The sequence below is a fragment of the Grus americana genome, chromosome 18 (assembly GCF_028858705.1).
Source record: "Grus americana isolate bGruAme1 chromosome 18, bGruAme1.mat, whole genome shotgun sequence".
NCBI lineage: Eukaryota > Metazoa > Chordata > Aves > Gruiformes > Gruidae > Grus > Grus americana.
In genome coordinates, this window is record NC_072869.1 from 682,487 (window position 1) to 707,323 (window position 24,837).

General features: G+C 61.8%; 1 long non-coding RNA gene across 4 annotated transcripts in view; it reads right to left on the reverse strand.

Moving 5' to 3' along the window:
• The window catches only part of LOC129214816 (uncharacterized), a 117,563-nt gene extending 99,195 nt beyond the window's left edge, over nucleotides 1–18,368 (reverse strand). For all 4 annotated transcript variants that reach the window (XR_008579822.1, XR_008579819.1, XR_008579821.1 and 1 more), the window contains exon 1: nucleotides 18,096–18,368. This is a non-coding gene — a long non-coding RNA (uncharacterized LOC129214816). The remainder of the gene's footprint in view (nucleotides 1–18,095) is intronic.
• Between the last annotated feature and the right edge of the window lie 6,469 nt (nucleotides 18,369–24,837).

A 24,837-nucleotide genomic window follows, 5' to 3' on the forward strand; every position in this document is an offset into this window, starting at 1 on the left:
TTTCTCCACTCCGCTCCGAATTGCAGGGCTCTGGCTCGAAGCCTCTAACCCAATGTGCAGCATCTCACCCACTCAATCACCCCGTAAAGGCAAACGCACCAACACCTATCGGCAGCTGTCGGGAGCCCACGGGCAGAACCCACCCGCCGGAGCCCGCGACCTCTCCCTTCACCCCGACAAACGGCTGCCGGGCCACCGGCACCACAGGCAGGGATTGTGGCAACGCCGCGCGGCACAGGCAGGGCCAGGGTACGGGGGCGTCCCCAGGCAGGGGCCATGCAGCATCCCTCCCTCCTCGAGCCTGCCCTCCCCCTGCCAGGAGCACGCCTGTACCATCCTGCCCTCTCTCCTATTTACGGGTAAGCTGGGCTGACAACTCCTCTTCATCACAGTGCCAAAGTCTTCCTCAGAGGCCATGCATCTCAAGCAGGACAGCACCATAAATATTGCATAGGAGGTGTTTCTAATCTAGTTATGGGTTCAGCCTCTCACGCTCTTCCATCAGGGAGCCTTGGATTGAAATTGAAGTGTATTAGTATAATTTTATCAGGTTTTATTAAGCCTAGGGTCTTACGTTTTTGATATATAGTTTTAATTAAGTTTTAAGTCAAAGAATGCAGCCGGTCATATTTTATCTTGCCATGTCACATCAGAGGGAGGCAGTTAATCAGCACGTACAAAAACTTCCCATCGCCAGTGATGAACGTTCATGAACTTTGCCTGCAGAGACCATCCTCCCCCCATCGCTCACAGCCCGACCGACCCCTCTGCCCGGCTCCCCCCGCCCGCACTCTCCTGTCCCCAAGGCCAGCGCTCCTGCAGGACCGCGGGGAGGGCAGGGGCTCCGGACACAGAGGGGAAGAGGGAAGCTGGCACCGGGGGCTGCTCCCAGCAGCAGCAGCTGCTGCCGCCAGCGGGAGAGCGGGCAGAGAACCGAGAGCAGGTACTGGCAGCGCTGGCGAGAGGCACCGCCTGCCCGCGCTGCCGCCCCGCCGGGTCGTGCCAGGGGATGGAGCCAAGGACGATGCCCTGGTTGAGCCTGTTCACCAAAGCCCCCCCCCCGCCGCTCCCCCTTCTGCACCGAGAGCAGATGGGCAAACGCAGCGTGCAGGGCCACGCACGGCCGCCCAGCGTGCTTACCCAAAAGCCAGCCCGTGCACCACAGCGGCGAGGAGAGGGGAGGGGAAGGGAGGGGAGGGGGGAGCAACGGCCAGGAGCAGCTCTGGGGTCCAGTGCTCATCGCTCAGCCAAACCCCCCCCGGATCAACAGCACCCCAGGGCTCTGACGGCCAAGGGGACCCTGTCCCACGGCGCAGCCATGGACCCCATCCCAAACCCCAGTTTGCTCCCACCGCAGGCAGGCTGCCTCCTCAGTGTGCGCACGCCAGCCAGCCCTGCCCGGGAACTCACAAACTGGGAATTTCCCCGTCAGCAGAGCAGCCCCGTGCCAGCCGCCCGCAGAGCCGGACCCACTCCTTCCAGGCGAGCCCCTTCCCAGCCCCAGCCCTCTCCAGTTTTGCAGCTGGGCCCTCCCCAAACATCCGTACATCGGCCTGCGGAGCTCAGCCCTGTGCCCATCCCAGCTCCGGGCTGGCTCCCAGCGCCAGGACGAACCGTCGCTGCTGCCCCGGGACGAACATGGGGCTCCGGGCTGAGCCACGCGCTGGACCAGGGGCCAAACCTGGCTGGTTCCCCCCAACGTGGGAGAAGGGAACCCCAGCGCTCAGCCGCAGCGGGCACACCAGCCCCCAAGGACAGCACGACCCCCCGGCAGCTGCCAGCCCCAGCACGGCGGCGCTGCCCGTGCTCCCGGGGGCATTGCAGCAAGGTGCACTGCTCTGCTCTGCAAAGAGCACTTTGGGGACGTGAGGTCTGTGCCTCTCCGCCAGCGAGGGCGGCAGATGGCATCACAGCTTGCGCCGCCGCTGCCCGGCCTGGGGAGGGCTGCTTCTCCCCAAGGACCCGAGGGTACGGCGGCGGCAGATCGCTTACGGGTCCTTGGGAACGGCAGATTCACCCCGGCTGGAAGGAGCTGCAAACACAAGGCAGAGCAGAGCCTGCCCACCCACCGCCCGGCTGCAAACGCGCCCTCCCCACGCTGCCCCGGGTACTCGCTCCGTGTCGGCCCCCCCGCACCCCTCGGCCCAGGTGGGAGCCAACACAAACCCTCGGCCACAGCCCCGGCCAAGCTGGGGGCTCCAGAGACCCGACACGGAGCATCCCCACACCCCCCAGCTGTGCCAGCCCGGGCAGCAGAGCTGCGGAGACGGGAGCTTTGGGGACACACGCCCCCACGCACGTGCCGAGCTTCCCCTTAGCTGGGGGGCAGGGATCTCGGAGGATTTCTGAGGACGGAGACAGCGGCAGTCCAGAAACATTTCAGGTCCTGGAGCTTCTCTCGCACAAGAAGCGGAGGAGCCGAGTGCAGACCTGTCTCTCCAAGTTGAGGTGCTTAAAAATTTATCATTGAACTTGCAGAAATGAACTCAATTAAAAACCATTTTAATGGTATTACATTAAAAAAATAACTCTCATATTTCCCACGTCAAGGTTCCTGCCTGTAAGAGCGTCAGAAACCTCCAAGCGTGGCGTTACAAATGACGGGGTACGCGCTCTGCCAGTAAAAGCCCGTGCCAGCGGCCGGCGCACACCCTGCCACGCTCCGCTGGTAAGGGACGGAGCGATGGAGCCACGGAGCCCAGCGAGCCTCGCGTCCCGTTTGGCTGGGAGTTTTGCTCCCAGTTTGCTCCGAGCAACAGCGGGACGAGGGGAGCGTGCCCCGACCCGAGGCTCGTTAGCGCGGGGGGTGCAAGGGGGGCAGGGGGTGCCCGCCAGCTCTGCTCCATCGTGGGATGTCCCGACAGGTCACGCCAGTGGGGATGGGTCCCACCTCATGCGCAGCCCCCGCGGTTACAGCCCGGCCCCCGCTGCAGGCACAGGCATTTCCATCTATTTTAGGCCGCTCTTGGAGAGCTCCGGTTTCTGCACAGGAGGGAACCGAGAGAACCCCGGCTGCCGAGCTGCTGCCGCTGCTTACGGTGATTTCAGTCGCTGCTTCCCCAGCCGCGCAGCCCACGTCTCAGCGTCCCCGCGCCCCGACCTCTGATCCTTGCTGCCGCCCTTCCCCAGCCCCACGGGGTCTGCACTGGCCACGAGCCCCCCACAGCACGTCCGGCTGCAGAAGGAGCGCGGCAGCCCCGGGGGCTCGCCCGGCCCCCCAGGCAGCTCTGGGGAGGGGGCAAGGGACCACGGGAGCCCTCGGCCCTCGAGCAGAGCCCGCTCCCCTGCAACCTGCGCTAGCATCCTGGATGACCGCGTCTTGTCCTGGGGAACAGCCGAGCGGTGCTCGTGGCCAGCCCGGCAGCACGGGGCTACGACACCGCAAAGAATCATTCGGAAGCCACTGCTGATGGAGAGGAGGGAGGGAATCCCAGGATGAGCAGGAATGGTTCTGCTCATCAGCTGCAAGACTGATAGACTCGGGAGGATGGGGAGCGTATTTTGCATTTCCTTCCTTCTCCTTCGCAAAGAAACAGAGATTTGGGGTTGGATTTGAATTTCATCCAGAAGAAAAGAATTTTCTTTGAAAAGAAAGCAGTTGGATTGTTTAACTCTCTCTGTCCCCATATTCCCATTGAAACGGGATTTGAGGCAAAGAGAGAGTTCCAAGCCGAGCAGCTCCAACTCCTCCTGAATCCCCAGAAGTGTGGGTTACCCTGGGCCCGCACCATCCCCGGGGCTGGGGGCAGCCGCTCGCCCCTCCGCACCCCACCGGCACGGGGACCCCGACGGCAGCAGAGCCACCGCTCGTCGAACGGGGGGGCTCAGGGCAGGGCGAGATGGGCCACATCCAGAGCAACCGTCCGTGTTCACAAAGCAGCCCGTGGCAGAGCAAGGCTGGGCCGTGCCCCCCCCCAGCTCCTGCGAGGCAGAGGGTGCCGACAGAGCCGCATCCAGGCTGGAAAAGGATTCCCGGTGCGCCCGCGGTGCAGCCTGCTCCTGGGCTCCTGACCCCGCAGCGGCTGCGAGCGCGTTACCGGCCCGGGGGTGCCTTTGCATCAGCTCCTCTTTTTTTTAAAAACAAGGCAAACTCGGGTGCTGTGCTGGGACGGAGGAGCCCTTTCCACTCCAGCAGGGCTAGCGCTGTGTCCCAGCCCCCCTGCCCTCAGCCCCTGGTCTGACGGGCAGGGACACGCTGCCTGCATCCCGCTGCCTGCGCCCTGCTGCCTGCGCCCTGGCAGCGGGGAGGCCACTTCAGCCGGTGCTCAGCTCCAAGGCACCGCACCAGCAAAGGCCAGGGTGGCAGCGGGGAGCAGGGTTTTCCCCGCGCGCTCGGGCTGGGGGTGTCGCTGCCCGGGGGCTCCCACCTCCCAGGCACCAGGGACGCCGCTGCCCAGCTGCACCCCGCTCCCCGCAGCGCGTGCGACACCCAGCCCTGCGCCCGCTGCAGCGGCACGCTGTGCGGCACGCCAGCTGCCCGCCCTGCATCCCCCCCACCCGCACCAGCGCCGGGTGGGCGCAGCGGTGCTGCCGGGAGGGCCGCGGGCGGCTGTGCCGAGGCTGCAGATAAATTTTAACTGGGCAGCAAGAGAGCAGGGGAGAGCGAGCTGGAGAGCGAGCGCGCTGCGTGTCATTTCAATGCGTGTATTTATATCCTTCACCGACGCAGCATCCCTTTGTAAAGCCACGGAGCGTGTATAGTCAGGGCTGTCAGTTCAGCGGCATGTTACAAGTGTTTGATATGGAGATTTTGGCAGTGGGAATGGATGTACCTCGCTGAGAGGTTTATGTAAAATGACAGCTTCTGGAAAATGAAGCACTCAGATATAAAAAAAAAAAAAAAAGTACAAACAAAAGGGAAGAGAGGCCTTCCGCTCGGCGAGTCCAAAACAGATTTCTCCTCCCCGCCGGCCCGCGAGCATCTCCCCACCGCGGCCGGAGGCAGCGCGCAGGCAGCGCACCAGCTGCACCAGCCCCACCAGCTCAGCTCGGCTGGTTCAGGCTTCACACCCGCACTCCCCCGCCTCAGACCGCTGCCCCATTTCCATTTCATCACTCCTCCTCTCCCCCTTGTTTACGGGGCTGAGCCTTTTATCGCTGCCTGCGCGTGGGCGTGCGCGGGCGGGAGGAGGAGGAGGATGCCTGGAGAGCGCTGCTGTCAGCAGGCCCGGGGAGATGCTCTGCAACTCCTGCCATCGCAGGGCTGCGGAGCGGGGGATGCTGCGCAAACAGAGCGAGGCAGCGGCCGGTGCCCCCCCGCTGCGGCAGGTCCCCCCCACCGCGGTGCCGTGCCGGGGAACGGATGCCGAGCTCTGGTCAAAGAGCAACTCCAACACCCGTCAGGGAGTCTCCGCCGGCAGACACGGCTGGAGGAAGCCCAGCCGAGGGCAGAGGCACCGCAGGAGGAGCGGACGGGTTCCCACCCCAGGCGGGTCCAGGCTCAGGTCCCTGGCCCCCGCCAGCCCAGGCGCCCGGCGCCCAGCTTACCCCAGCACCCTGCAGCCGCAGGAGCGAGGGAGGCAGGCAGGGAGGCAGGCAGGGAGGCAGGCAGGGAGGCAGGCAGGGAGGCAGGCAGGGAGGCAGGGTCAGCCCAGCCGGGAAGGAAAGCAGCTGCAGCACCCAGCTCACACCTCCACAGCCACGTCTGCCCCAGCGTGCTCTGCCGCAGCCGGCTCGCTCCTTCGGCTTTACACCCTGCTCCACCACCTCTGGCCCGGCAGGGATACGTGCCCATGGCCGGGGTGGAAGCAATTCCTGCTGCAGCTATAATGATCCATAAAGAAGCTGACTTGTTTCTTACCTCTCCGAAATGAAGGATGGTGATTACCCTACATCCCAGTCCACAAAGCTTAATCCAAATTGATGGCCTCCCAGAGATTGCTTCTCTTGCCTGTCACCCAATCTAACACCCGACTCTTCCCTACCCACGTCTACTCAGTAGCAAAACGTCAGAGTAACTCAGGCAGGCTCTGGACGGAAAGGCCATTTATCCTGAAGCGAAAGGCTCCTAGACGAGACGTTAAATTAACGGCGCGTTAGGGAGAGGGGACAACGCCAGCCTTGCCTTCCTGCAGCCCCCGAACCGTCAGGCAGCAGGGCAGGGGTCTGCGGGGACCCCTCCGGGAAGAAGCCCCTCTGCAACCCCCGGGCTGCTCCTCCAGGTCTCTGCAGTGGATCCGGAGGACAGGAGAGGACCGGGACGCCCCGAAAGCCCGTCTGCCCAAACCCCACCATACACCCCAAATTCGCAGGACAAACGCAACTCCAGACACACACGAGACCGTCACCACTTTGCACAAGGGCTAAAGCAGGAGGAAACAGCAGTCCTCAAGTTCTGACCTGGGTCACAGTCTGCAGCCCACCCCCGCGGCCCCCCCGGCACGGACCAAGTCCAGGAGCAAAAGAGCATCTACGGGCTTCGCCGGCTGCAGCAAGAGCTTCCTCACGAACCCGTCAGGGCACACCTCTGCAGGGACCAGCAAAGCCCTTGCAATAGCACGCGCTCTGCAGAGATCCCGGTGATCGCCACAGCCCTGCACCTATGCACCAAGCCAAGCAGCATCCGCAGGGAGCTCTCATTTCTGACAGCCCTGCCAGAGACCTCAAAGCCCAGTGCCCAGCTACCATGCTCCTCCTGGAGCAGGACAAACCGACCGGCTGCACTGGCCACGCAGCAGGATACGGCCACACGGGATGCCGGCACGGGTCTGGAGAGCAGCACCGCTGTGTCCACACACCCCTCAGGCTCCAAACGCTGCTCGTCTGCTCAGGCGGCCGCAGAGCAGCGACACAGCACCCCAGGGGTCCCTGCCCTGTGCAGCACCCATACATCTCAGCAGACCCAGCTCCACCAGTGCCCTGCTCTCCCCCTGACCGAGAACATCTCCCCGGTGCCAAGCGATCCGGCCCCGAGCAGGAGCCCAGAGCTCCCCCCAGGGCTGCAGCCCCCACTCCCCGGCCGGGGTGCGGAGGCACCGACACGCAGAGGGAGCAGCGCTGCGAAGCAGGCGCTGGGCTGGGCGCAGCTCCGGGTGGCTATAAATATCCCAGAGCCGAAGTGACAACAAAGGCTACAGCTGAACCGTGCACCACGTGTCACGGGAACAGCACGGCCACCGAACTTAACGCCCTGCATTTCCCCCCGCACTTTAGTGAGACCCGGGAGAAAGCGGTCCCCGATGGCCCATCCGTTGGCGGGATCCGCTGGCACACGGCGTTTGTCGCTCCGGCGCAGCCGGCCCCTCGGCTACCCGAGCAGCGGGGCTCGCCGGTGACCCGGCGGGTGCGGCGCTGGGGGAGCCCTGGCCACGGGCACCGGGACACAAACCCACGGGAGGTGGCAGCTCCTCCCCTGGCAGCACCCGGCTCAGGCCATCGGGCTCCACCGCCTCTAAGCATCCTCGCTGCCGAGAGCCCCGCCGCTGACCCAGGCATCGCTGAGCAGGAGCCCAGGTGTCCCCAGCTGCCAGCAGCCCCCTCCCCGCGGCCGGCCGGCGCTGGGCAGCTCTCCCTCGTGCTGGCCGGGCAGCGTGGGCTCCCACGGCCCTGGCCCCAGGCAGGCGAGCTGATGAACGCTCCTACATCAGCCCTCTCTTTTGATCGCTTAAGACATCCTCCTTTCTACTGCACCACAGGTGTGCACGGCACTTAGAGCCCGAGAAGCAGCCGAGCTCCCTGCCAGGAGAGCTTACTTTCTAATTAGCCAGATAACAGCAAATCATGACAACAGACCACCGTGGGGAACGGCAGGGACTGCTGCTCCGTGGACAGCGGGAGCTCCGGGGCCTCTCCGACAGCTCCTCCGCTTGCTCCGCACTCGCTCCCCGCAGACGGCCGTGGGAACGCAGCCACAGCCCCGGAGAAAAAAACAGCAGGAGGAGGAAGAGGAAGGAGAGAAGGCAGCTGCCGGAGGGCAGCGGGGTCACTTCACCTGCTCCCACCGCAGCCCTTCGCCCCAGGCACCGCAACGTGCTCGGGCACCACGAGCCACCGCTCGCACGTGCGGGGAGCACCCCCAGCAGACAGCACCCACCGCAAACGCTGGGGCAGGGGGGCCACGGAGCCAGGGAGGGACACCCCATCGCGGCTCTCCCCGCCGGCTCTGGCACCGACCCAGCGCCCATCGCAACTCCGGCACTGGCTGTCATCGCTCCCACCGCAGCAGTGGGTGGGCGGCCGCGCCGGGAGGGGATGAGCAGGGACGCGGGAGGAGGGGGCCCCACAGGGAGGGTATCCCCAGAGGAACAAGGAAAACAAACCCAAACCCGAGGGATATTCACAGAGCCGCCCCGGCCACGGAGCGAGCACAGCCACGAACGTGCCCGTCCAACGGGAGAACCCTGCGCAAATCCAAGAGGAGCCGAGCGCCGCTCCGCTCCCTCGTCCACCCGAAATTCTCCTCAAAACCAGACGTCCCCTCGCGGTGCGAGGCATCGGTGCGTGCGTGCGCATGTGTTTTCATCCCAGTCTTTAAATGAGGTCTTTGCTGAGAATTTACAATTCCCCCATGGCCTCAATCTTGCAAAGATTGCTTTTTTAACACTGTTGGGCTTTAATTCTAATAAGCCTCCTCTTTATTACGGAACCAGGTCACATTGCCTTGACACTGCAAGAAAATCTTTCATCAGGAAGGAAAACAGAGAAGGGAAAAGAGAAATAAAGAAAGGAGGGGGGGAGGAGGGAGGAAGAAAGGGGAGACAAACAAATAGAAGCTGCTCACTTCATCCGGGGGACTTTTTGAACCAGGCAAACAGCCGGCGGGCCAGCAGCGGGGCTGCCGGGGAGAGGTGCCTTCCCGCAGCGCCGCTCGCACCCCCGAACACGCAGAATTATTTCTGGTGCAGCTTCACCTCCCACGCTCCCTCCCACCCTCCGCTGCTTAAAAATGCCGAGAGGAGCAGGAGGGGAAGCTTGACAAAACTTTGACAGACATAATGAGGACAGAGTTCAGCCCTGCCCTGGACAGATGGCCGTTATCTCCAGCCCGGCGCAGGGCTCCTCATCACCTGGCCGGCACCGCGGGGACGGGAAGCGGCACGCCGGATCGCAGCGGCGGTGCCAAGCACCCACGAGCCCCAAATGCCCCTGCCAGCAGAAATCAAAGCCCTTCACTGGCGGGAGGAGGCGGCAGCACGGCTTCTTCCCATCCAACACAACTGGTCAAATACTGATTTTCCCTTCTGGAGGCTCCCTGCCCTCCAGCGTCCCGACCAGCGCCCGGCCCCTGGGGGGGGTTGCTGCCTCCTCAGCTCCCGAAACTTCTTGGGTTTGCCTGGCTGGAGACACGTTACCACAACACATCTCCTGTCGCTGTCTTGTCCTGGCCATCGCTGTGGAAATGGGCTGATCTCATACCCGCACCCACGGCCTCCTGGCGCAGGATGGGGAGAGGGCTCGTTTGGGGCTCATTAAACCCCTGCCTCCGTCAGCTCCCGGACAACGACGCCCTATTAGCCAAAACGCAGAGCGAGCCAGGACTGGTGCCAGTCCCTGCTCCCAGCACCTCCCACCACCTTCCCCCTCCCGCTCGGGGCCAGGCGGGCAGCCCCGGAGCCCCCCGTGCCATGCGGAAGCCTTGTGTCACGCGGCGGGGAACATCCCAGCCTGTGCCGACGCACAGCGGTGTGCATCCGTGGCACAGCACAGGAATCCCGTGCGCTGGCGAGCCTGTTCATCTCTGTCACCGACGGCTTGGTGCTGCCCGTGGCGGAGCAGCCCTCTGCCCCTGCCCGCACCGGAGCAAAACCCTCGTGCAGCACGTGGGGCTGCGCAGTGATGGGGGGGCCCACGGTGGCACGTCCCTGGCAAGAGAAGTGCCCGACCGTCACATCCCTGGTCCCCAGTCTGTTTCGGGGGATGGCTGTGAGGGTGCTCCTGCACCGCAGCATCCCAGGACACCCGCTCACGGGGCTGCCAGCGCCACGAGGGACGACGAGAAAGCAAAGGAGAAGCAGCCGGAGGCCACCTGCACCGGCCAGGCCACCACGGCACAGCTGCCCTGGGCCGTCCCAGCAGCCCCGATCTGGGGTGCCCACAGCCACACCTGCACAAAGCCACCAGCGTCCTCCACACCGTGCCCCCCCGCAGCAGCCCAGCCCAGCCCAGCCGCTGGAGACAGCAAAGCCAGGCTCCCAGCACCGGTACGAGGGCAGGGGCCAGCAGCTCTGAGGCACCGCGGCAGGAGGGAGCAGCTCGACCAGCAGCGAGGTTTCCTCTGCCCCGGACAAGGAGCCAGAGCCCCAGCTCCGGTTCTGGTGGTCAGAGATCCGGAGGGGGCAGTTACGCCGTTTAGCATGCGACAGCGTACGCGGAGCGACGGCCAGGCGAGGTGCATCGCTGCAGAGGCGGCTCAGCTCAGGAAGCACGAGTGTCTCTCTCCCGCGCTGATGGGGACCCAAACCCACCCTCCAAATTCTTCCTGCGGGGTTGTTAGTTTAGCACGGGAAAGGCAGGGCTTTACTAAGCCAAGCAGCTCAAGCACCGGAGCTCAAAATGCCTTTTCCAGGGTCAGCAAAGGACGCGGCTCCTGGACCCCAGCCTCTCCCCCCCCCGAGAGCACAGCCAGGATTGCAGCGGGGGGGCCAGGGCCGCTCCGAATGTAGATGTTTTAATTCTCAACGCTAGCAGCTGCACTTAAGGCAAGAGAGGCAGGGAAGCCATGCACAGGAGTAACCATGGCAACTTCACGGAAGTTAAATAAAAACTTCTTTTAAAAAAAGATAACGAGGTCCCTGAATCATGCTTTATCAGCTATGTTGCTATAAAGATCGAGATACAGCCAGCTCAGGATTCCTAATTACTTCTGCAATATACTGTAGATAGCTTTATTTAAAAAAAATCTGGCTATGCGTATAATTATTTAGGCCCCTCTCCATACCGGGATTTGCATATTCCACGAAGCACCTTCCCAGGCAGATTCGCCTGCGAGAGCCCTCCCATGCGACGCCTGCCTGCTCGCAGCTCGGGGGGCTCCCGCGGCTGCACCCCAAGCCCTGCTCCCGCGCAGGGGGCACTGGGGGACCCCACCGGCGCTGCCGGCACACCCCCCTGCCACGGCGCTGCCGGAGCCTCCGGATCATCCCATGCGCCCAGCCCCGGCTGTAACACGGCTCTGGGCGACTGCAGCAGCGATGCGCTGCCATGCAGATTACCTGGGCTGCCTGCAGAGCACCTCGGCGCAGAGCGACGTTCTCCAGCAGCAGCCACCATTTGTACGTGCCGAACATCTGTAGCCGCACGCGGAGCCCCCGCACAGGCAGCGCCGCAGCCCCCCGCCCCGCGCCCGCCAAAGAGGGGATCCGGCATCAGGGCTGCGGCATCCCAGCCGTGGGGGTCACCTTGCCAGGGCCCAGAAAAGCAGCGCTCGTCCCCAGTTCAGCCAGCAGCTCGCACCAGCTCCATGTCTGCGGCAGGAATTCCTTCACTGCCCAGAAACCAAAGCCCAAGTTGTGAGAGCCCTAAGCCTTCTCCCCCACTAACCAGACCCTCGGACAACCCCAGGAACTCCTGGGGAGCCAACAGACCTTCCCAGCCTGCAAACAGGCAACGCTCGACCGCATCCCCGACCCAACCGCGCCGTGCCACCAGCCGTTACGGACCCAAACGCTGTTTGGGGAAAGTTCATCGAAACCCACGGTTTCCATCAGTCCCAGCAGCAAAGGCGGCTGGCGGAGGATCTGCCGGAGCCCAAATGTCTGTCAGCACTCCCGGCGACCTCCCAAACCCATAGACGTGGGACACCAGTGCCGTGACCCCCCCTGCCCTCCCGCCACGCCGCAGCTTGAGCCCGGCGGCACCTTCGTGCGGGGCCGGTCCCAGCCAGCGCTGCCGGCCACGAGGCAAATCCCCAGCACCGCGCTGCTAACCGATCCCACGTTACCGGGTTGTCACCTGCGCTCTGGCTACTGGCTTAAAATTAGTTTTTCTTTCTTACCGGCCAATTCGCAAAGACGTCACATTTAGCAAAAGGATGACAGGTCTTCTGCTAACGAGACGAATGTACCGCGTGCAGGTTTTAAATAGTTATTTGGGTTCTTTATTTTCACAGCTTATGGTAAGACTAAGTGAATTATATGTATTATTTACAATGTTTTTAGAATCATTTAATTTAAGCTGATTCTGAATGGAAATTAGAATTCAATTAAAATGTGGGGGAAAAGTCAGCATTTTGAAGCAGATTATTAAGTAAAGCTACATTAAACGCGTTGGAAGCGCAAATATCTAGGAACAAATTCTATATTTAAAAGTGGATTTATTCAGCAAAGGAAGTATCATCTGCGGTCCAGGAATTGAGGAATCAGTTATCAAGGTCAAGATTTTATCAGTAGCTCTCACGTGCTCACATCTATGTTTTACCCAGAGCTTGATTAAGAGTTTAGAGATCTGGAAAACTCTCCTTTTTTCTCTGGCTCCCTGCTCTACAATTAATTGTTTATCGATCCAACAAGAGGAAAATATTCTCTCCCGGCTGCGGAGGAGGTGAGCCTCTTGTCAAAAGTCATTTTATCACTTCCATAAATTCTAGGTGCAATGACTTCCCCCGGTTCAATAATCCCGGGTTCTCTACGCACCGGCCGTGCACACACCCTGCTCACCGATTCCTTGCGCTGATTTGAGCGGATTACAGGAACTCAGGCCACTGCCCGCATTCCCAGTCGCAGGAATTCCCGAATCCCTCAGACTGCCCAAAGGGAGCGTTAGCAGTCCCTCTCGAACCCGAGTGAGTCCAGGGCCTCTTAGATATTTAAACCCCATTTTCACCCCTCTTCTGCCTGGGCAGAGCTGGGCAGCCAGGAGGGCACACCGGGCACCGCGGCACGCCGGGCATCACGCGTACTGGGCACCATGCACACCGGGCACTGCAGCACGCCGGGCATCATGCGCACCGGGCACTGCGGCACGCCGGGCATCACAGCACGCTGGGCATCACACGCACCAGGCACTGCGGCACGCCGGGCATCACACACACCGGGCATCACATGCACCGGGCACTGCGGCACGCCGGGCATCACGCGCACCGGGCACCGTGGCACGGCTTGGCAGCTGCCATCCCCAGCCTGGGGGGCTGCGGGCAGCGTCTCATCTTCCCCACGGCAGCGCCAGTCGAGACCGCAAAAGAGCCTTATTTTTATTTTCCCAGGCAGAAAAGCATCCCGCAGCAGGGGCGCAGGCAGCCTGGCAGGGCCCACACGAGCACACGGGTCCTTCGATGCTTGGGAGAAGCAACAGCAGAACACTGGGGAGAAACCACTTTTCCCAGCAACCAAACCCTGCGGACCCCTCCCTGCCACCGCAGGATCCGTCCCCGCAGCCCCCCGCCCCTGCCAGGCGACGAGGGATGGAGCACCGGAGCCGCTCTCCGCCCGGGAAGCTCACAGGAGCAGAAACAGCTTCCGTTTCCGAGCAGTAGAGCCGAAAAATAACTAAAGGAGAAAAAAAAACTCACCAGCATCACGCAGCACCGCATGGGGCCACAGAGCAGCCGGGCTGCCCAGTTCCCCCCACGCTCCCAGGCCGGGGTCCCCCGGGGTACCGGCTATCGCACCTCACAGCCAGCAGCACGGCTGTGCACCACGGCTGAAAATAAAATAACGTCTCCTGTCGCAGCAGCCGGAGGAACACGGCGAGAGAAAAGAGCCTGAAAAGGAGCTTTGGCCAGCGGAGCTGGTGGTATCGGGAGGTGGGGGCTTGGGGGGGACGGCGCGCAGAGGAGTTTCAAATGGCACAGACCCCACCGCGCTGCCAGGGCACGCCTGCAGCCTGGGGCCGAGACGGGAGCTCAGGACATGCCAGCGAGGGAACGGGATCAAGGCTGCCCAGCAAAGCCTGGGACGGGCAGGAGCCACCGACCTGTGCCCGGCAGGGAGGGCGGGGGGACGCGTACACGTTGGGTAACGCAACACAAAAAGGGATCCCGCACTCGCGTGCTCATTTCTACCCATTAGAAATTCAATCTTGTCTAGTCTGGAAGACACAATGATGCCCAGAGCATCCGAGTGCGAGCTGAGCAAAGGAGAGAGCTAGCTTTAGATTGGTTTATTAAAAATAAAGTTTAAAAAAAAAAAAAATGTAATCTCAATAACTAATGAAATAACAGAGAAGAAAATTTTGCTTCCTCGTCTGGTATCTCAGCCTGTCAATTAATTTGCAAGAACGCACGTCCCGAAATACCTCGAACGATTCCAGCAGAAAGCCCTGGAAAAGCACCGCCAACAGCCCCTGCCCGTACTGCGAGACAGGAAAAAAGCAGCTGGTGCCGCAGCCCGGCGAGGGAAGGAGCATCCTGGTGGGAGAAGGCACCGGCTCAGCCTGCTGCCCCGCTCGCTGCCGGGGTGCGGGTGCTCCCCGAGGGCCTGGGGGCAGCGAATCCCCCCGGGGCGGCCGGAGCCGACGGCCAGCGACAGCCGGGGCAGGACAGGGGCTGGGGAGAGCAGCGGGGGGTCACCGTGGGCTGATACGTGGGAGGCCTGTCAGCTCGCACGCTTGAAAATATGTCTCCTTTCCACTTCATTGTATTCGTCGCCGATGAGCAAAAGGCGTTCAGAGCCATTTGGAAGCAAGCTGCTCTGCAGGTCACCTCTGAAACCCAGCTGAGACACTGACTCACTGCACAGCCTCAGGAAAGGCACCTCAGCCCGCCGGACTTTCTTACGCCAGATGTGCAAAAAGGAGAGCTGCTGCCAACCGATCCGCCCCGGCACCTCTGCAGGCTGCTCCACGGTGATGCCCGAGGAGCCCCCGGCACCGCGTGACTTCGGCTGCGCACAGCCACGGCCGCACCGCCGCCAGCTCAACCCCTCTCCCCCCAGCTCAGCCTCAAACCTCACCACCGGCTCCCCTTCCTTTTCCACGGCTGTTTGAAAAGAGCAAATCATTCATAAGAACTAATTACTCGGTGTACTCTCACCCCATAAGACTGTAAATTAAAAGAGAACTCAAATAAATTAAGGAACTTCCCTCATGCCTTTTATTATCTCAATAACCTTCAGAGGCATTTATCTACCGTCAGCTGATCCATTTGAAAAATTGTGACGACAAACTAATTTAGTAAATGCACACACTTAAAAACCTTTATTTATACCCTGAACGAGCAAATACAGCCCGTGCTGGACGAGCTGCTTGAGACGCGAGTCTGATGGGGACGCTTGCATCCCCCCTGAGCGCCTGGACCCAGCCGGCGCGTGCTCCAGCCCCGCTCCCGCGCTCGCCGCGGCCAGGGAGACCCGGGGACCCCTCTCAGGCATCGTGGCAAACGAGCTAAACCGTTTCCCACCCTGGGTGGGAAAGAAGAAACCTGCTGTGCAGGACAGGGAGGCAAAGCATCAGCAACCAGCAGCAGCACGGAGAGACAGGCGCGCAGGCTGCCCGGCCATCCCACCGCCTGGGACATGAACGCAGTAATTAAGGACGACATGTTCTAGTGATGGGAGATGGAGCAGTAAGTGCAACTGGGAAAGGCCCTTTCTTTTGAAAAGGAGGGAGAGAAAAATCCCAGCCCTTGTCATGAAGGGACTGTGTAAGCGGGGAGCACACGGAGTTCGCACGACCGGCCAGGTTTGGGAAAGGAAAGCTGGAGGAGCAGGTTTTCCCAAGGCAGCATCACATGGAGCAAGGGTCAGCATCCCAAAACATCCTAAAACCTCCCAGCCCACCCAGGTCCCTCTGGTTCGGGAGCAGCAGGAAGGGAGGAGACGGGCGTCGCAGCAGCCCTGCGGCCGAGCACAGGGGTGCCCACGAGGGACACCAGCCTCGCGCCGAGCTGGCTCCGGGGGACATGTCTGTCGGTGACGGCTCCTTCAGCGCCTCCAGTTCTGCGACATCTGTCCCCACGTGGCTCCTAAACTGCCAGGAAGGAGCGAGAGAGGCATGACTGCCAGGCTGGGGGGTCCCCGTCCCATCCCGGTCCCTCTGCGCCCCTGCGGCTACCTGGGGTCGGGCTCGCAGCCAGAGCAGTTCACCAGCCAGCTGGCCTGCAGGCTCCGGACCTCCTATCTTCAGTGGTCTAAGCCGCCCCCCTCAGCTCGCTACACAAAATTTATGTCCCTGTGAGAGGATCCAACAGCCGTGCCCCAAAAGCAGCCGCCTTAACCCTGGCAAAGGTTTCCCTAACGCTGCAGCAGAACGTTCGTGTGCCCTTGTGCCGAGGCTTTCCGTGGTGCCCAACAATCCCACAGATCACTCCAAAGTGTGTGTGTGTGGGGGGAAATCTCCTGTATTTTCTGTGAACTAACAGGCGGAGCCACAGCTCCCCAGAGCCACGAACAAGTTCCCAACAACGGGCCAGATCTGGGCAGCCCGGCCAGCCCCAACCTGCTGCAACCATCCCTCCACAAAAATTATCAACTCCAGGCCCTTTCTCCATCTATTATCCAGAAAAACAGCCGTCTCTTCTTACTTCGTGAGGCTTTATCACGCCTCCACCATTGTAGCCTGAAACCAGGAAGCTCTTTGGGGAACGGACTGCCCTCATCTACGTTTGCACAGCACCCAGCAGAGCAAGGCCTCCAGCCCGGCTGCAGCCTTTGGGTACCGCTGGAACGCAAATAGCACCAGGGCAGCAGAATACACCCGCGAAGCGCTGCGAGACAAACCACGAGCCCCGGACACCCCGGAGAATGCCAGGCAGAATTAGCAGAGAAAAAAAGCAAGGAATTCCCCGACGTCGCAGCCTCCCGCAGCGCACAGCGACCACCCCAGGCTGTGCCCCCCAGGACAGGAACCCGAGCGGCAGGAGCCACCCTGCCTGAGGCCAGGCTTCTGCAGAGGCAGCGAGCGAGTTCCAAACCTTCATGAAAGGCAACCGAAAATAGTCTGTGTTGTTAATGTCATGCTTACTGGAGTGAGAAGCCGAGAAATCCCTGCTTCCCTGCTCTCCCCCCCACCCCATCCCTCCGCCTGCGCACACACAGGCGCTATGGAACCTCCCCAGCGCTCTCCGGGCTGCTCCAGCCAGAGGGATGGGACCGTGCCCCCGGCTCCTGCCAGCCCGCTGCCCACACCCCGCTGCCCATCCCCGCGCGTGCCCTGCCCAGCACCTCAGCAGCACGGCCGCTCCCGGACCCCCGCACCACATTTGTTTACTTCAGACATCTGCCTTGAAGCATTTGGATGTGATGCTGCGCACGGTGCAGCCTCCCGGCACGCGCACCGACGGGGGCACCGCCAGCATGCGGGTGGCTGGATAACGGTGCTCTGCATTTACACCCGCGACACAAATAAACCAGGTGACTCCGAAAGGCCTTTTCCCTCCCCACGCAGCAAGCCCTTGACACGCCGGCACAGCAAGCTCGTCTCGCAATGAAATTCCTGGAGACAGGCAGGAATTCGGGAGAGGAAAAACCCAGCGGAAGCTGCACCAGCTCGCGCTTGCTCGCCTGGCTCTGCCCGTTGGCCGCGGGGCCAAGCTCTGCGCCCACGGCTCTGCCCGCTCCCCGAGGCCGGCCAGCCCAAGCGGGAGCCTCTCCTCCTCCTCCTCCTCCTTCACCCCATTAATCCAGACTCCACCTCGCCCAACTTTTCCTTATAATTTACCTTCACCTGGAGGGTGCGATTTTAATTAGCGTAATATTCCTGTTAACAACAGCACCTAATTAAGACATCCGTTAAGAACCTATAATGCAAACTTAATGAGAAGTTGTGCCAGAATCCTCTCGCAGGCAAATCAAACGCTGCCGACTCCAGCTTGATGAGGCGTCGTTAACGGGCAGGCTCGGTTACCGGACCCGAGCTCAGGCTCCCAGGCGGCACCGCCCGCCGCAGCCAAACTTCGTCCCGGAGCGCACCGGGGCAGCTGCACGGCGCCGGGGAGGGCGCTGCCGCCGAGAGCCCCCCCCGCCCCGCTCCGCTCCGCTCCGCCCGCAGCCGCGAGCCTTCCCCCGGGATGCGCTCCGGCAGCACCGCCCCGGGGCTCCGCTGTGGCTCCCGCTGTGGCTCCCGGTGGACACCCCCAACCCCCCCCCCCCCCGGCCGCCCCGGCGGAACTTCGCCGCTCCCCCCGCCGAGTTCCCGGGGCAGCATCGGGACGAGCCGCCCCCACCCGCAGCCTCCCCGCAGCGGCCCCGCTCCCCTCCCCGGTGCCGCCGCCCCCGGTGACTCACGCGCTCAGAGGTCCCCGCCGCGGCGGCGGAGGCGCAGGGCAGCCGCGGGTCCCCGCCCGCCGAGCGGCATCTCCCGAGCAGCGGCGACCGGGGCAGCCCGGCGGCAGGAGGCGGCGCGGCAGCGGGCTGAGCTGGGCTCGCCTCGCCGGGCAGCCTCGCACACGGCTGCGCCCGCGCCGCCGCCGCCCCCGGAGCCACCGAGCGAGCGAACGAGCGCGCCCGCCCCCGGCCGCCGCCGAGAGCCACGGGGGGGCACGTGCCACCGCCCCCGCCCCGCCCCGCGGCTGCCGCCCCCCGCCCGCGGTCCCCTCCCCCTCCCCCTCCCCCTCCCCCGCCGTGGGGCCGGGGGCCCCGAGGGAAGAACCGAGCGGGGATTGGGTTGGGGGGGGGAATGCGCCCCGGGCCGGGCCCCACCGCCGCGCAGGGACCCGCTTCCCCCCCCCCCCCCCCGGCGGGGGCTCACGGCGCGGCCCCACCCCGGCGAGGCGTCTCCCCGCCCGGCAGCGTGCTCGGCACACGCTCCCACCTCTGCTCCGGAGGAAGGGGCAGGTTTTTCCTCGGTTTCTCCCCCGACATGAACGTGGCACAGCCGTGACGAACGGGGAGCCGATCCCCGCAGCTCGGCTCCTGCCCCGGGGCTCCTCTCCCTTCCCGTGGGCGGCAGCGCCAGGCCCAGCGGGCCCGCAGGTGGGCGAGCAGCAGGACACCCCCCCCCCCCCCGCACCCCTTCCGGCCGCTGCCCGCCCGAGCGCGGTGGGATGCCACGGGTGGGCGGGATGCCACGGGTGGGTGGGATGCCACGGGTGGGTGGGATGCCCGAGGGCTGGCTGGGACGCCTGGGCCCACTTGAGCCACCCGGCAGGACGGCAGCGAGGAAGGAGGTTTCCGTTCCTCAGTACAGGCACTGGGAAACTGAGGCACACGGGAAACCCTCAGGATGTCGGCTGGCAGCGTACCCCGGATTCACGCTGTGCGTGCCTCAGCCCCTTACCCTTCCTTCTCTTTAAATCGAATTCAAGGACCTCTCTTACCCTTCCTTCTCTTTAAATCGAATTTAAGGACCTCTGGGCAGTGACCCTGGCATTCCCGGCTGGAAGGAACAGTCCTTCGTGGAATGTTACGCGAGAGCAGACCTCCGGTGTTCCCAGCGCTCTCCCGTTCTCCTGCTGTGCACCTCCTCCCCCAGGAAGCCGGCCGAACGCGGTGCAGACCTGCATTATCAGATTTTGCAAACCACAGGCCGTCAGAGGTCCTGTTCTCCTGCCCTTTCTCCTCCGGCTCGCTGGCGGGAGATGCCATCTCTCTGAGACAGCCACGGCAGTGCGGGTCCCTTGTGCCAGGTGTGGCCGGGCACCCCGAGGAGTCGTCGTCCCCCCCCCGAGTCCGGGGAAGTTACAAAGCGCAGAGGCAGCACGCTGCTCCTTGCAGAACCGTCGGAGTTACTGGATGGGGCTCAGCACCTTTTTCTGGCTCAAACAATGTATTCGTGGTTCCCAATAGTTAAGGCTGTGGTGAACCTCCCTAAGTTCTATTTCCTGAGAACCATCTGGAATACCTGCAGTCTGTTCAAGCCATCGTTTACTTCCTACGAACTTAGAACAGGGCCGATCTGAGATATTATCAATATCCTGCAGAGTCCGTGTGCAGCCCCCTGAAAAGGGGCACCCCCCCTTCCCCTCCTGACACAGTTTTACTTTCCTCCCCAGGGCTTTGAGGAACACTCTAGAGAAAATCACCAGGGTTAGAGAGAGCCGTAACGTGAATGAGGACTGTAAAATCACCGAGCGCACCTCATACATCTCACCATCCATTTTGCATGACAAACGTGTATATTTTTAGCCCTCCAGGATGCAGTAAGCACCCGAGCCCGAGCCCCGCTGCCCTGTCAGAGCGGCGGCAGCCCTTGTTCTCACAACCTGCCAGACAAAGGCAGCGCTCAGCCAGGATGGCTCCTTGCTATGCCCCGCCGTGCTGTTTTCTCACGGTTCATTGAGGCTGAAGATGCTTTAGGCAGCAGATTTGGAGAACGAGGAACCAGGAACACAGGAGAGAGCAGCTCTGCAAAATTTTCTCTGCATTTCAAGCCTCCGAGCGGGGTCCCTGTTTACATCTGTTCCTAGAAATGCAAACTGGTACCCGCTCGGGAGGTGCAGCCTTGCAAACGGGGAGGTGTGTGTGCGCTAAGCGGAGCTGAGGAGAGGCAGCGATGCTCGGATTGCTAGGCAACCCCGCGCTGCCCAGCGGGAAAAGGCCTGAGCCGAGCAGCGCACCCAGCCGGGGCTCCCGGGCAGGGAAACACCGAGAGGAACCTGCCGGGGAATCTGCCCGTGGGTCTCCAGGAGCATCGGAACTGGCCGTGGGAGAGGAGGAGCAGATGGGGGATAATGGCAGAGAATGCGCACGAGCGACGGTGGAGGGAAGAGAAGCAGTTAGAAAAAGCACAAGTCAACAAACCCCTGCCTGTGGCAAGGCTGTTACATGAACCAGAGGGAACAAACATGACTCTGGAAACATTTTTTTTTCTTTTTTTGGCTTATTTCACAGCCATTTAGGACCTTCATTTGGAGGAAGTCATAGTTGTTAAATTACTGCTGCTTTTTTTTATTTTATCCTTAACGATGACGAGGTTTTCCTTCTCATAACGGCAGCTGGAGTAAAGAGATGAGAAGACCTGTTGTGGCTCTGCCTTGGGTTCTTCTGAAGGCAGGGGCTGTAAGCAGGAGGCACAGCGAAGCCCCGGCACCCGGGGATCCTCTCGGTCCCCAGGGCTGAGCCTCCTGTCCCCGTTACTCCCCCTGCAGAGCCCCAGCAAGGACAGTGCCAAGCAGCCAATCCCGGATCCGCAGAAATCACCTCCGAGAGGCAACAAACGGCACCGAGTATCGGGAAGAGACGGCAGACAAGGAGGCGGCAGCCCCTCCGAGTCCTCCACAACAGCCGGAGCTCTCGGGGACCCTCGACTTCGAGGTGCCCAAAGGAGGCCCAGCCCCTCCTCACGACTCTGCCCGAAAAGGGGCCGTTTGCAGCGTTTTCAGCTCTGACACAGCACCCGCAGCTCAAGCCTGGCCCTGCCGGGAGGTTCACCCGCACCCGCCGGTGCCCGTCCTACCTGCGCAGGTGGGGCGGCAGCGCGGGGCCCTCTGCTCGCCGGGGGCCGGCAGGCACGGCGCCAGCTGGAGCCGTCCCCAGAGAGCCACCAGAACAACGGGTACCTGCACCGTCCTTGGCTGCGATGGAGACGGTGGGATGACCTGGCAGGACCCAGAATGTTTTTTTGGCAAGTGTCAGATGCCCTGACCCAAAAAACCCGAAGCGGAACGTGCGATACCCGAGGAGGAGCTGAATGCATGCCTGCTCGTGAACGCGCTCAGCCTGCAAAGCGCTCTCCAGCGCTGGAGAGAGGAGAAGGGAGAGCCATGCTAATGTGCGCAGAAATAATGCTTTTTAAAACATAATTTACGATAGATTTCATAGCTAAGTTATGCAACATAATGAACAAATCTAAAATGTAATTGTCACTGCACATTAACAGCAAAATCCTGAACCTCTATTATACTAACAAACTTATTAAATCAGTGAACATTGCATTGCATCAGTCAATTACTAAAACAACGCCAAGATCAGTAGAACAATCTGATATCCATTACGGGGGGAGAAGGAGCAAGGGCAGCAACCAGGGCTGCCCACAGCCTGGCGTGGTTTAAAACATTAACTGTATTTCCGTCTTCGATGTAATGCTGCACCCGTTGGGTGTTTCGCAGCCGCTTCCCCTGTTCCAGGAGAGGGGGAGTGCAGAGCCTGAAGCCATCTCTGTGTCGGACCCCGCGTCCCTGCCCGGGAGCAGGAGCCCAAGCAGGGACGCCCCGCCAGCCTCGTGGCTGGGATGGCCTCGGTGCCAAGCATTGACTCTGCAGCATTAGCAGCGCTCGGTATCAGAAAACACCGTGCAAAAACGCAGGTCTTGTAAAAAGCAAGGGACACGCCGCAGCGGGTGCTGCGGGGCCGCTCGGCCGCCCGGCTCCCCCCCTCCCGGGCACCGCAGGTCAGGTCCCATCGCTGCCTCTGCCCCAGCTCTGCCCCAGCCGGAGGCAAAAGGCTTATCGCCAGCCACCCACCCCCAGCGCCTTCCCAAAGCATCCCTGGTGCGGAGCCGTGGCGCACAGCAAGCGGGCACGAAACGGCCGGGATTCAGCCTTCACGTCGCTGCCGCTCTCGGAGGAGCCAACGTTGGCCAGAGCCCGCAGGTCCGTGCCCGCGGGCAGAGCTAGCTCTGAGCTCATTCCTGGCTCCAGGGCTGCGGCCACCCACCGGGACACACATTTTCAGGGAAAAGCCTTTGCTCCAACAGCAGGACAGAGCACGCAAAGGCTGGCAGGGATTTTGCCCTGCAGCCCCGGGCTCTCGCCTCCCCTTTGACTCTGTGAAATCCCGTCCCCACCGATGCCACGTCCTTATGAGACTGTTAAACATGAAATAAGGTGAGCTTGAATAACCCTGGAAAGATGTCCATGCAAACATCTACAGCAAAGTGTGCCTTGCACCTCGGTGAAGTGATTTGACACAGCACTAATTATGCAAATTAATCATTGGTAAATCAGGTACTTGTTTATTTATTTATTTTGCATTTTGCACAGCAACCAGGCAGGAGGAGCACCGGGAGGGAAGAGCTGCTCCATTTCGGCTGAGAATAAATGTTTGGTAACATGTTGCATGATCCGACCTCCCCACGTTCGTTTTCAGATTAAATTCTGAATTGATTTGCTGGTATCATACCGCTCATAGCTCTCAATATGTCATGGCAGCTAATGAACCATGCCAGGGACACATTTATAACCCGCTATTAGCCGCTTCCATCAGGAAGGGATTTTTCTTTTCCCTCTTTCCTCTGACGTTCTAAAAGTTAAAAAAACCCAAACTAAACACCAAAAACCCCACCCCAAAACCATCATTAGTAAACACTCCTACTGAAAGTCAAGCACTCGTGTGATTTCCATCCCTCCCCCCCTTGGGACCTGCCTCTCAAGTGGGCACAGAAAAGCCCCCGGACGAGTCACCCAAACCCCAACAACGTTCCCCAGCACCGGCTTGCCCGGAGCAGGTTCGTCCCCTTCCCCAGACCTTCGCCTCTGCAGGCAGAGGAGCTCACGCCGTCTCCTGAGCAAAGCTGTGCCGACGCCAGCTACAAAACCTGCCTCAAACGGCACCCCAGAGCCGAGCTGCCGGGGGCTGGACCGGAGGGGAAGGGGCTGCAGCTGGAGCTGGGATCCTGCTCCGAAGGAGCCGCAGCGCGGAGCGGGGAGGTGGCGGTAGGAACAGAAATGCAGCGGCGAGCAAGGGGCCGCTCGCCTCTGGCAGCGATTGCAGCGTGCACGCTGCGGGAAGGCAGCGCTTCAAATGGGAGCCGAGTTCCCCTTCGCTCCGAACGCAGCACTTCAGGATCGCAGAGACAACTCTATCGGGGGAACAAGAGCTAATTAAATTTACTGGGATCATTGAAGAGGAAATTATTTAATATTCTGCATGGAATTTAATATCTGAAAGCATGAATGGCCTTGTTTCATCAGAGATCGGTTCCTTCCCAGCGTTCGAGTTTACATTTCGCAGCCAGCCCGCCGCCGAGGGACGGGCAGGGACGGGGGAGGATGCTGCCTGCGAGGAACCGCGCTGTCAGAGCCGGGGAGAAACAAACAGCGGGGGAGCAGAGCGTCGCCAGAGCTGCGGCCGCATCCTCGGGTGCTCCCGACGGAGCAGCAGCTCCGCGATCCAGAGAGCAGCCTCCCGAGGGGCTCCGCCGGCTCCTCTGCGGGAGGATCCTCCCGCTCCCACCCACAGCCACTTCCACGTGCGGCTGCCGCTCTTCTGCTGAGCACCCGCGTCCGCGTGGGGCCTTCAGCTTACGACCTCACATACTGTCATCTAGTGCCATTTTAACAGCCAAAACGTTGTGACATCTTAAATCCCCCCAGTTCGCTCCTCTGTCCAAAGAGGAGCCCGGGCAGGGCGCGCCAGGGTGCAGGGACAGGAGGACTTGGCCGGAGTGAACCTTCGCCTTGGCTGTGCATCCCTCTGGAACTGCTTTCCCAGATCGGCCTCCCCAACACGAGCGCCTTTCGCAGGGCAGGAGGATCCCACCGTTGCGTTTTTCAAACACTCCGTGCTTGCGGCTCTTCAGCTTCTCGCGGTCCCAAGGGCGAGCAGCCAGCTCTGCACCCTCTCGGTGCTGTGCTTGTCCCTGCAGCAGCGGGTGCCAGCCGGGATGCGGGATGCCATCGGGCCACCCTCCTACCCGTGCAGGGTGGTGACTGGGATGCCGCAGGAGCGATGCCCTCGACACGGCGAGTTTCCCTGCTGCAGCTGAAGCACGCTGCCTGCAGCCACTCATCTGGAACCGCTCTGTTCTTGTCCCTACAACCCGCGTCCTTCCTTGGCTGGTTAATGATTTTCTAGAGGCAAAATGTCAGACTCCGCTTGCTACTGTTCAGAAAATCCAGTGACTTCTTCCCGGACGGCTCCCCAGACGCTGGCCCCACGTACCCCCCCACCGACTGACGAGGGCCGGGTCTCTGCTGGGATGGGCACGGCCCCTTTGGCCTCGCCGGAGCCAGCAGTGGGGGGACCCCTCCAGCCCCCCAGGCCTCACTTCAGGGTGGGGGACCCATCTGCCCCAGCTCCCATCCAGCCAAGCTATTGCCATAATCCACCTTCCCTCGGGGCCAAGCGCAGCTCCAGGGAAGGTGCCGTT